This window comes from Pristiophorus japonicus, chromosome 23 (genome assembly GCF_044704955.1).
Source record: "Pristiophorus japonicus isolate sPriJap1 chromosome 23, sPriJap1.hap1, whole genome shotgun sequence".
Classification (NCBI taxonomy): domain Eukaryota; kingdom Metazoa; phylum Chordata; class Chondrichthyes; family Pristiophoridae; genus Pristiophorus; species Pristiophorus japonicus.
In genome coordinates this window covers 59,631,210-59,643,875 of record NC_091999.1, presented here as the reverse complement: position 1 = coordinate 59,643,875, position 12,666 = coordinate 59,631,210, and the positions used below count along the sequence as shown (strand labels likewise).

At 43.4% G+C, this 12,666-nt stretch overlaps 1 protein-coding gene and 5 non-coding genes across 6 annotated transcripts in view; all 6 read right to left on the bottom strand.

The window, feature by feature from the left end:
• The window catches only part of LOC139235670 (probable G-protein coupled receptor 139), a 91,211-nt gene that overhangs the window by 14,879 nt on the left and 63,666 nt on the right, over window positions 1–12,666 (bottom strand). The gene's annotated exons all lie outside the window — the stretch shown is intronic.
• trnal-uaa (transfer RNA leucine (anticodon UAA)) lies at window positions 693–775 on the bottom strand. Its single transcript has one exon. It is a non-coding gene; the product is annotated as a tRNA-Leu (tRNA).
• trnal-uaa (transfer RNA leucine (anticodon UAA)) lies at window positions 3,086–3,168 on the bottom strand. Its single transcript has one exon. It is a non-coding gene; the product is annotated as a tRNA-Leu (tRNA).
• On the bottom strand, window positions 5,461–5,543 carry trnal-uaa (transfer RNA leucine (anticodon UAA)). Its single transcript has one exon. It is a non-coding gene; the product is annotated as a tRNA-Leu (tRNA).
• On the bottom strand, window positions 7,866–7,950 carry trnal-uaa (transfer RNA leucine (anticodon UAA)). The gene has a single exon. It is a non-coding gene; the product is annotated as a tRNA-Leu (tRNA).
• On the bottom strand, window positions 10,267–10,349 carry trnal-uaa (transfer RNA leucine (anticodon UAA)). Its single transcript has one exon. It is a non-coding gene; the product is annotated as a tRNA-Leu (tRNA).

The window sequence follows — 12,666 nt, the reverse complement described above, 5'->3', positions numbered from 1 at the left end:
GGCACATTGAGAGACAGAGAGGCAAACAGCAAAACAGGGAGAAACTGACAGCGAGGTACAGACAGAGAGAGACAGAAAGTTTGAGACTGAGAGTTAGGGTCAGACTGAGTGAGGCAAAGACTCAAACACATACATATACAGAGATGTGTTTTTCTGATTTATAAAGAGAGGGAGGGAAAGAATGAGAGAAAGACAGGGACAAGGAGAGAGACAAAGAGGGAGACAGATAGAGAGAAAGATAAATAGAGAGAGAGAGACATCGAGACAAAAATAGAAAATGATGGAAATACTCATCAGGTTAGAGACAGGGACGAGCAGAGACAGGCAAAGACAGAGATGATGGAAAAGAACGAGACAGTCAGATAGAGAGTATGACAGAATCCCATTGGAACAGAACTGGATACCGTGTGAAGGAGACAGATTGAGAGACAGAGACAAACAGAGAAACAGGGACAGACAGAGTGAATCAGAGAGAGGCAGACTCAGAGAGACAAAGACACAAACACACAAACACATATACAGCTCTCTAAAGACAGAGCGAGAGGCAGAGACTGAGCGATACAGATACATTTCACAATTTCATTTCATTATCTGCTCAGATTGTCAATGAGCTACAGAAAAATGCAAATGCAACAGATGAAAATCAGTTTTCACTGAGCAGAATGGGAAAAATCACTGTTTAATTAAGTAGTTACCAGGAGTGGGGCTCGAACCCACGCGGGTATAAACCCTTTGGATCTTAAGCCCAACGCCTTAACCACTCGGCCATCCTGGTGCTGTCAGCGATTAGATTCTGTCTCTGTGAGAATCTGGGCTTCAACTCCACCTCCACAGACACACACAAACACATCGGGTTTCAGGGAGTATTTCCGAACATTTTTCGGAATATTGATACGGGCGCAACTCTCCTATTCTTTTTCGAGCAATGCTCTGGGACCTCTCACAACCACCCGAGTGCGCAGACGGAGCTTCAATTTAAGATTTCATCCGAAAGTCAACAGTTTCAACAATGCAAAATTCCCCAAATGCTGCAGTTGAGTGTTAGCCAAGGTTATATGCTCAAGTCTCAGGAGTGCGACTTGTACACACAAACTCCTGATTCAGTCAAGAATGCTGCAACTGAACCAAAGCTGAGACAAAAGTTCACAGCCATATTACTTTCCCAAGTCTTTTTTTTAAGTTCCGGGACATATCAAATTCATGGTGATGATTTCCACAGACAGTTGCACATACACATCGACATTTTTACAGATAGACAGACACAGAGGCACACACACAAAAATTTACACGCACCAACGGTCATGCACAGATGCCTTAGACATCTCGAGGGATAGACATGCTGAATCACTGACGCAACTTTGGCTGATTTTTGCGATTTTCTATCCGTATGTATCGTGAATATTGCAGATTAATGAAAGAAAGAAAATAGCGGCGTCATTGAAAGGTGTGGGACGTTGTTCCGTCTATCTCAGAATCAGTTTTGCAGGGACCTGGTTAAATTGTCAAAAAGAATGAAATATGCTGAGAAACGGAGTCGGCAGGATTCAAATCTATGCGGGGAAACCCGAATGGATTTTTAGTCTATGGGCCACGACTACTGGCTCGTTGCCTTTTTAAATGTTACTCAGTTAAAACTCAACCATCCATCTCTGTGCAGCAGACGGCCACAGAATAGTGAAAAATTCACCGTTTGCTAAAAATCTGGAAGAGGCTGTATTTTTGCTGCTCTATATTGCTCTGGAACTTTTTAATATGAATCTATACCAAGAAACAGAAGCAAAATTCTGCCTTTTGTAAAATGCAGCCTCCCCGTTAGGAAATTGAACCGTGGTCTCCCGTGTGACAGGCGGGGATATTCACCACTTTCCCACGAGAAATTTATGCGCATGGGTTTTGTCAAAGCAATATTCGAGCTGTGAATAGAACTGGACACCATGAGAAGTCGACAGACACATTGCGAGACAGAGACAAACCGACAAACAGGGAGAGACAGACAGCGAGATCGAGACAACGAGGGACAGCAAGTGTGAGACTGAAAACGAGAGGCAGACTGAGTGAGAAAAAGACTCTCAAACAGATACATCTAAAGAGATCTGTGTGTGTGATCTATAAAGAGAAAGAGGGAAAGAGTGAGAGAAAGACCTTCATAAAGAAAGTAACAAGGAGAGAGACAGATGGAGAAAGAGAACGACAGATAGACAGAGAGACAAAGAAATAAAAAGAAAATGTTGGAAATTCTCAGCAGGTTAGAGACAGGAAGCACCAGCGACAGGCAAAGAGAGACAGGCAGGCAGAGACATAGATAGACAGAGATGATGGGAAAGAATGAAACAGTCAGACAGTGACTGAGAGAATCCCATTGCAACACAACTGGACACCGTGAGAAAGAGACAGGCACATTGAGAGACAGAGAGGCAAACAGCAAAACAGGGAGAAACTGACAGCGAGGTACAGACAGAGAGAGACAGAAAGTTTGAGACTGAGAGTTAGGGTCAGACTGAGTGAGGCAAAGACTCAAACACATACATATACAGAGATGTGTTTGTCTGATTTATAAAGAGAGGGAGGGAAAGAGTGAGAGAAAGACAGGGACAAGGAGAGAGACAAAGAGGGAGACAGATAGAGAGAAAGATAAATAGAGAGAGAGAGACATCGAGACAAAAATAGAAAATGATGGAAATACTCATCAGGTTAGAGACAGGGACGAGCAGAGACAGGCAAAGACAGAGATGATGGAAAAGAACGAGACAGTCAGATAGAGAGTATGACAGAATCCCATTGGAACAGAACTGGATACCGTGTGAAGGAGACAGATTGAGAGACAGAGACAAACAGAGAAACAGGGACAGACAGAGTGAATCAGAGAGAGGCAGACTGAGAGAGACAAAGACTCAAACACACAAATACATACACAGCTCTCTAAAGACAGAGCGAGAGGCAGAGACTGAGCGATACAGATACATTTCACAATTTCATTTCATTATCTGCTCAGATTGTCAATGAGCTACAGAAAAATGCAAAGGCAACAGATGAAAATCAGTTATCACTGAGCAGAATGGGAAAAATCACTGTTTAATTAAGTAATTACCAGGAGTGGGGCTCGAACCCACGCGGGTATAAACCCATTGGATCTTAAGCCCAACGCCTTAACCACTCGGCCATACTGGTGCTGTCAGCGATTAGATTCTGTCTCTGTGAGAATCTGGGCTTCAACTCCACCTCCACAGACACACACAAACACATCGGGTTTCAGGGAGTATTTCCGAACATTTTTCGGAATATTGATACGGGCGCAACTCTCCTATTCTTTTTCGAGCAATGCTCTGGGACCTCTCACAACCACCCGAGTGCGCAGACGGAGCTTCAATTTAAGATTTCATCAGAAAGTCAACAGTTTCAACAATGCAAAATTCCCCAAATGCTGCAGTTGAGTGTTAGCCAAGGTTATATGCTCAAGTCTCAGGAGTGCGACTTGTACACACAAACTCCTGATTCAGTCAAGAATGCTGCAACTGAACCAAAGCTGAGACAAAAGTTCACAGCCATATTACTTTCCCAAGTCTTTTTTTTAAGTTCCGGGACATACCAAATTCATGGTGATGATTTCCACAGACAGTTGCACATACACATCGACATTTTTACAGATAGACAGACACAGATGCACACACACAAAATTTACACGCACCAACGGTCATGCACAGATGCCTTAGACATCTCGAGGGATAGACATGCTGAATCACTGACGCAACTTTGGCTGATTTTTGCGATTTTCTATCCGTATGTATCGTGAATATTGCAGATTAATGAAAGAAAGAAAATAGCGGCGTCATTGAAAGGTGTGGTACGTTGTTCCGTCTATCTCAGAATCAGTTTTGCAGGGACCTGGTTAAATTGTCAAAAAGAATGAAATATGCTGAGAAACGGAGTCGGCAGGATTCAAATCTATGCGGGGAAACCCGAATGGATTTTTAGTCTATGGGCCACGACTACTGGCTCGTTGCCTTTTTAAATGTTACTCAGTTAAAACTCAACCATCCATCTCTGTGCAGCAGACGGCCACAGAATAGTGAAAAAGTCACCGTTTGCTAAAAATCTGGAAGAGGCTGTATTTTTGCTGCTCTATATTGCTCTGGAACTTTTTAATATGAATCTATACCAAGAAACAGAAGCAAAATTCTGCCTTCCCGTTAGGAAATTGAACCGTGGTCTCCCGTGTGACAGGCGGGGATATTCACCACTTTCCCACGAGAAATTTATGCGCATGGGTTTTGTCAAAGCAATATTCGAGCTGTGAATAGAACTGGACACCATGAGAAGTCGACAGACACATTGCGAGACAGAGACAAACCGACAAACAGGGAGAGACAGACAGCGAGATCGAGACAACGAGAGACAGCAAGTGTGAGACTGAAAACGAGAGGCAGACTGAGTGAGAAAAAGACTCTCAAACACATACATCTAAAGAGATCTGTGTGTGTGATCTATAAAGAGAAAGAGGGAAAGAGTGAGAGAAAGACCTTCATAAAGAAGGTGACAAGGAGAGAGACAGATGGAGAAAGAGAACGACAGATAGACAGAGAGACAAAGAAATAAAAAGAAAATGTTGGAAATTCTCAGCAGGTTAGAGACAGGAAGCACCAGCGACAGGCAAAGAGAGACAGGCAGGCAGAGACATAGATAGACAGAGATGATGGGAAAGAATGAAACAGTCAGACAGAGACTGAGAGAATCCCATTGGAACACAACTGGACACCGTGAGAAAGAGACAGGCACATTGAGAGACAGAGAGGCAAACAGCAAAACAGGGAGAAACTGACAGCGAGGTACAGACAGAGAGAGACAGAAAGTTTGAGACTGAGAGTTAGGGTCAGACTGAGTGAGGCAAAGACTCAAACACATACATATACAGAGATGTGTTTGTCTGATTTATAAAGAGAGGGAGGGAAAGAGTGAGAGAAAGACAGGGACAAGGAGAGAGACAAAGAGGGAGACAGATAGAGAGAAAGATAAATAGAGAGAGAGAGACATCGAGACAAAAATAGAAAATGATGGAAATACTCATCAGGTTAGAGACAGGGACGAGCAGAGACAGGCAAAGACAGAGATGATGGAAAAGAACGAGACAGTCAGATAGAGAGTATGACAGAATCCCATTGGAACAGAACTGGATACCGTGTGAAGGAGACAGATTGAGAGACAGAGACAAACAGAGAAACAGGGACAGACAGAGTGAATCAGAGAGAGGCAGACTGAGAGAGACAAAGACTCAAACACACAAATACATACACAGCTCTCTAAAGACAGAGCGAGAGGCAGAGACTGAGCGATACAGATACATTTCACAATTTCATTTCATTATCTGCTCAGATTGTCAATGAGCTACAGAAAAATGCAAATGCAACAGATGAAAATCAGTTATCACTGAGCAGAATGGGAAAAATCACTGTTTAATTAAGTAATTACCAGGAGTGGGGCTCGAACCCACGCGGGTATAAACCCATTGGATCTTAAGACCAACGCCTTAACCACTCGGCCATCCTGGTGCTGTCAGCGATTAGATTCTGTCTCTGTGAGAATCTGGGCTTCAACTCCACCTCCACAGACACACACAAACACATCGGGTTTCAGGGAGTATTTCCGAACATTTTTCGGAATATTGATACGGGCGCAACTCTCCTATTCTTTTTCGAGCAATGCTCTGGGACCTCTCACAACCACCCGAGTGCGCAGACGGAGCTGCAATTTAACATTTCATCCGAAAGTCAACAGTTTCAACAATGCAAAATGCCCCAAATGCTGCAGTTGAGTGTTAGACAAGATTATATGCTCAAGTCTCAGGAGTGCGACTTGAACACACAAACTCCTGATTCAGTCAAGAATGCTGCCACTGAACCAAAGCTGAGACAAAAGTTCACAGCCATATTACTTTCCCCAAGTCTTTTTGTTAAGTTCCAGGATATACCAAATTCATGGTGATGATTTCCACAGACAGTTGCACATACACATAGACATTTTTATAGAGAGACAGACACAGAGACACACACACACAAATTTACACGCACCAACGGACATGCACAGATGCCTTAGACATCTCGAGGGATCGACAGGCTGAATCACTGTCGCAACTTTGGCTGATTTTTGCGATTTTCTATCCGTATGTATCGTGAATATTGCAGATTAATGAAAGAAAGAAAACAGCAGCGGCATTGAAAGGTGTGGCACGTTGTTCCGTCTATCTCAGAATCAGTTTTGCAGAGCCCTCGTTAAATTGTCAAACAGAATGAAATATGCTGAGAAACGGAGTAGGCAGGATTCAAATCTATGCGGGGAAACCCGAATGGATTTTTAGTCTATTGCCTTAACCACTGGGCCACGACTACTGGCTCGCTGCCTTTTTAAATGTTACTCAGTTAAAACTCAACCAGCCATCTCTGTGCAGCAGACGGCCACAGAATCGTGAAAAAGTCACCGTTTGCTAAAAATCTGGAAGAGGCTGTATTTTTGCTGCTCTATATTGCTCTGGAACTTTTTAATATGAATCTATACCAAGAAACAGAAGCAAAATTCTGCCTCTTGTAAAATGCAGGCTTCCCGTTAGGGAATTGAACCGTGGTCTCCCGTGTGACAGGCGGGGATATTCACCACTTTCCCACGAGGAATTGATGCGCGTGGGTTTTGTCAAAGCAATATTCGAGCTGTGAATATAACTGGACACCATGAGAAGTCGACAGACACATTGCGAGACAGAGACAAACCGACAAACAGGGAGAGACAGACAGCGAGATCGAGACAACGAGAGACAGCAAGTGTGAGACTGAAAACGAGAGGCAGACTGAGTGAGAAAAAGACTCTCAAACACATACATCTAAAGAGATCTGTGTGTGTGATCTATAAAGAGAAAGAGGGAAAGAGTGAGAGAAATACAATCATAAAGAAAGTGACAAGGAGAGAGACAGATGGAGCGAGAGCGACAGATAGACAGAGAGACAAAGAAATAAAAAGAAAATGTTGGAAATTCTCAGCAGGTTAGAGACAGGGACTACCAGCGACAGGCAAAGAGAGACAGGCAGGCAGAGACATAGATAGACAGAGATGATGGGAAAGAGTGAGACAGTCAGACAGAGAGACTGAGGGAATCCCATTGGAACACAACTGGACACCGTGAGAAAGAGACAGGCACATTGAGAGACAGAGACAAACAGCAAAACAGGGAGAAACAGACAGCGAGGTAGAGACAGAGAGAGACAGAAAGTTTGAGACTGAGTGTTAGGGTCAGACTGAGTGAGGCAAAGACTCAAACACATACATATACAGAGATGTGTTTGTGTGATTTATATAGAGAGGGAGGGAAAGAGTGAGAGAAAGACAGGGACAAGGAGAGAGACAAAGAGGGAGACAGATAGAGAGAAAGATAAATAGAGAGAGAGAGACATCGAGACAAAAACAGAAAATGATGGAAATACTCATCAGGTTAGAGACAGGGACGAGCAGAGACAGGCAAAGACAGAGATGATGGGAAAGAACGAGACAGTCAGACAGAGAGTATGACAGAATCCCATTGGAACAGAACTGGATACCGTGTGAAGGAGACAGATTGAGAGACAGAGACAAACAGAGAAACAGGGACAGACAGAGTGAATCAGAGAGAGGCAGACTGAGAGAGACAAAGACTCAAACACACAAATAAATATACAGCTCTCTAAAGACAGAGCGAGAGGCAGAGACTGAGCGAGACAGATACATTTCACAATTTCATTTCATTATCTGCTCAGATTGTCACCGAGCTACAGAAAAATGCAAATGCAACAGATGAAAATCAGTTATCACTGAGCAGAATGAGAGATATCACTGTTTAATTAAGTAATTAGCAGGAGTGGGGTTCGAACCCACGCAAGTATAAACCCATCGATCTTAAGTCCAACGCCTTAACCACTCGGCCATCCTGGTGCCGTCAGCGATTGGATTCTGTCTCTGTGAGAATCTGGGCTTCAACTCCACCTCCACAGACACACACAAACACATCGGGTTTCAGGGAGCATTTCCGAACATTTTTCGGAATATTGACACGGGGGCAACTCTCCTATTCTTTTTCGAGTAATGCTCTGGGACTTCTCACAACCACCCGAGTGCGCAGACGGAGCTTCAATTTAACATTTCATCCGAAAGTCAACAGTTTCAACAATGCAATATTCCCCAATTGCTGCAGTTGAGTGTTAGACAAGATTATATGCTCAAGTCTCAGGAGTGCGACTTGAACACACAAACTCCTGATTCACACAAGAATGCTGCCACTGAACCAAAGCTGAGACAAAAGTTCACAGCCATATTACTTTCCCAATTCTTTTTTTTAAGTTCCAGGACATACCAAATTCATGGTGATGATTTCCACAGACAGTTGCACATACACATCGACATTTTTACAGATAGACAGACACAGAGACACACACACAAAAATTTACACGCACCAACGGACATGCACAGATGCCTTAGACATCTCCAGGGATAGACAGGCTGAATCACTGTCGCAACGTTGGCTGATTGTTGCGATTTTCTATCCGTATGTATCGTGAATATTGCAGATTAATGAAAGAAAGAAAATAGCGGTGGAATTGAAAGGTGTGGTACGTTGTTCCGTCTATCTCAGAATCAGTTTTGCAGCGACTTGTTTAAATTGTCAAACAGAATGAAATATGCTGAGAAACGGAGTCGGCAGGATTCAAATCTATGCAGGGAAACCCGAATGGATTTTTAGTCCATGGCCTTAACCAATGGGCCACGAGGACTGGCTCGCTGCCTTTTTTAATGTTACTCAGTTAAAACTCAACCATCCATCTCTGTGCAGCTGACGGCCACAGACTAGTGAAAAAGTCACCGTTTGCTAAAAATCTGGAAGAGGCTGTATTTTTGCTGCTCTATATTGCCCTGGAACTTTTTAAAATGAATCTATACCAAGAAACAGAAGCAAAATTCTGCCTTTTGTAAAATGCAGCCTCCCCGTTAGGGAATTGAACCGTGGTCTCTGTGTGACAGGCGGGGATATTCACCACTTTCCCACGAGAAATTGATGCGCATGGCTTTTGTCAAAAGCAATATTCGAGCTGTGAATAGAACTGGACACCATGAGAAGTCGACAGACACATTGCGAGACAGAGACAAACCGACAAACAGGGAGAGACAGACAGCGAGATCGAGACAACGAGAGACAGCAAGTGTGAGACTGAAAACGAGAGGCAGACTGAGTGAGAAAAAGACTCTCAAACACATACATCCAAAGAGATCTGTGTGTGTGATCTATAAAGAGAAAGAGGGAAAGAGTGAGAGAAAGACCTTCATAAAGAAAGTGACAAGGAGAGAGACAGATGGAGAGAGAGCGACAGATAGACAGAGAGACAAAGAAATAAAAAGAAAATGTTGGAAATTCTCAGCAGGTTAGAGACAGGAACTACCAGCGACAGGCAAAGAGAGACAGGCAGGCAGAGACATAGATAGACAGAGATGATGGGAAAGAGTGAGACAGTCAGACAGAGACTGAGAGAATCCCATTGGAACACAACTGGACACCGTGAGAAAGAGACAAGCACATTGAGAGACAGAGACAAACAGCAAAACAGGGAGAAACTGACAGCGAGGTAGAGACAGAGAGAGACAGAAAGTTTGAGACTGAGAGTTAGGGTCAGACTGAGTGAGGCAAAGACTCAAACACATACATATACAGAGATGTGTTTGTGTGATTTATAAAGAGAGGGAGGGAAAGAGTGAGAGAAAGACAGGGACAAGGAGAGCGACAAAGAGGGAGACAGATAGAGAGAAAGATAAATAGAGAGAGAGAGACATCGAGACAACAACAGAAAATGATGGAAATACTCATCAGGTTAGAGACAGGGACGAGCAGAGACAGGCAAAGACAGAGATGATGGGAAAGAACGAGACAGTCAGACAGAGAGTATGACAGAATCCCATTGGAACAGAACTGGATACCGTGTGAAGGAGACAGATTGAGAGACAGAGACAAACAGAGAAACAGGGACAGACAGAGTGAATCAGAGAGAGGCAGACTGAGAGAGACAAAGACTCAAACAGACAAATATATATACAGTTCTCTAAAGACAGAGCGAGAGGCAGAGACTGAGCGATACAGATACATTTCACAATTTCATTTCATTATCTGCTCAGATTGTCACCGAGCTGCAGAAAAATGCAAATGCAAAAGATGAAAATCAGTTATCACTGAGCAGAATGGGAGAAATCACTGTTTAATTAAGTAATTACCAGGAGTGGGGTTCGAACCCACGCGGGTATAATCCCTTTGGATCTTAAGCCCAACGACTTAACCACTCGGCCATTTTGGTGCCGTCAGCGATTGGATTCTGTCTATGTGAGAATCTGGGCTTCAACTCCACCTCCACAGACACACACAAACACATCGGGTTTCAGGGAGTATTTGCGAACATTTTTCGGAATATTGACACGGGGGCAACTCTCCTATTCTTTTTCGAGTAATGCTCTGGGACCTCTCACAACCACCCGAGTGCGTAGACGGAGCTTCAATTTAACATTTCATCCGAAAGTCAACAGTTTCAACAATGCAAAATTCCCCAAATGCTGCAGTTGAGTGTTAGCCAAGATTATATGCTCAAGTCTCAGGAGTGCGACTTGAACACACAAACTCCTGATTCAGTCAAGAATGCTGTCACTGAACCAAAGCTGAGACAAAAGTTCACAGCCATATTACTTTCCCAAGTCTTTTTTTTAAGTTCCAGGACATACCAAATTCATGGTGATGATTTCCACAGACAGTTGCACATACACATAGACATTTTTACTGATAGACAGACACAGAGACATACACACAAAAATTTACACGCACCAACGGACATGCACAGATGCCTTAGACATCTCGAGGGATAGACAGGCTGAATCACTGTCGCAACTTTGGCTGATTTTTGCGATTTTCTATCCGTATGTATCGTGAATATTGCAGATTAATGAAAGAAAGAAAATAGCGGCGGCATTGAAAGGTGTGGGACGTCGTTCCGTCTATCTCAGAATCAGTTTTGCAGGGCCCTCGTTAAATTGTCAAACAGAATGAAATATGCTGAGAAACGGAGTCGGCAGGATTCAAATCTATGCGGGGAAACCCGAATGGATTTTTAGTCTATGGCCTTAACCAATGGGCCACGACTACTGGCTCGCCGCCTTTTTAAATGTTACTCAGTTAAAATTCAACCATCCATCTCTGTGCAGCAGACGGCCACAGAATAGTGAAAAAGTCACCGTTTGCTAAAATTCTGGAAGAGGCTGTATTTCTGCTGCTCTATATTGCCCTGAAACTTTTTAATATGAATCGATACCAAGTAACAGAAGCAAAATTCTGCCTTTTGTAAAATGCAGCCTCCCCGTTAGGGAATTGAACCGTGGTCTCCCGTGTGACAGGCGGGGATATTCACCACATTCCCACGAGAAATTGATGCGCATGGGTTTTGTCAAAGCAATATTCGAGCTGTGAATAGAACTGGACACCATTAGAAGTCGACAGACAGATTGCGAGACAGAGACAAACCGACAAAGAGGGAGAGACAGACAGCGAGATCGAGACAATGAGAGACAGCAAGTGTGAGACTGAAAACGAGAGGCAGACTGAGTGAGAAAAAGACTCTCAAACACATACATCTAAAGAGATCTGTGTGTGTGATCTATAAAGAGAAAGAGGGAAAGAGTGAGAGAAAGACAATCATAAAGAAAGTGACAAGGAGAGAGACAGATGGAGAAAGAGAGCGACAGATAGACAGAGAGACAAAGAAATAAAAAGAAAATGTTGGAAATTCTCAGCAGGTTAGAGACAGGAAGTACCAGCGACAGGCAAAGAGAGACAGGCAGGCAGAGACATAGATAGACAGAGATGATGGGAAAGAGTGAGACAGTCAGACAGAGACTGAGAGAATACCATTGGAACACAACTGGACACCGTGAGAAAGAGACAGGCACATTGAGAGACAGAGAGGCAAACAGCAAAACAGGGAGAAACTGACAGCGAGGTACAGACAGAGAGAGACAGAAAGTTTGAGACTGAGAGTTAGGGTCAGACTGAGTGAGGCAAAGACTCAAACACATACATATACAGAGATGTGTTTTTCTGATTTATAAAGAGAGGGAGGGAAAGAATGAGAGAAAGACAGGGACAAGGAGAGAGACAAAGAGGGAGACAGATAGAGAGAAAGATAAATAGAGAGAGAGAGACATCGAGACAAAAATAGAAAATGATGGAAATACTCATCAGGTTAGAGACAGGGACGAGCAGAGACAGGCAAAGACAGAGATGATGGAAAAGAACGAGACAGTCAGATAGAGAGTATGACAGAATCCCATTGGAACAGAACTGGATACCGTGTGAAGGAGACAGATTGAGAGACAGAGACAAACAGAGAAACAGGGACAGACAGAGTGAATCAGAGAGAGGCAGACTCAGAGAGACAAAGACACAAACACACAAACACATATACAGCTCTCTAAAGACAGAGCGAGAGGCAGAGACTGAGCGATACAGATACATTTCACAATTTCATTTCATTATCTGCTCAGATTGTCAATGAGCTACAGAAAAATGCAAATGCAACAGATGAAAATCAGTTTTCACTGAGCAGAATGGGAAAAATCACTGTTTAATTA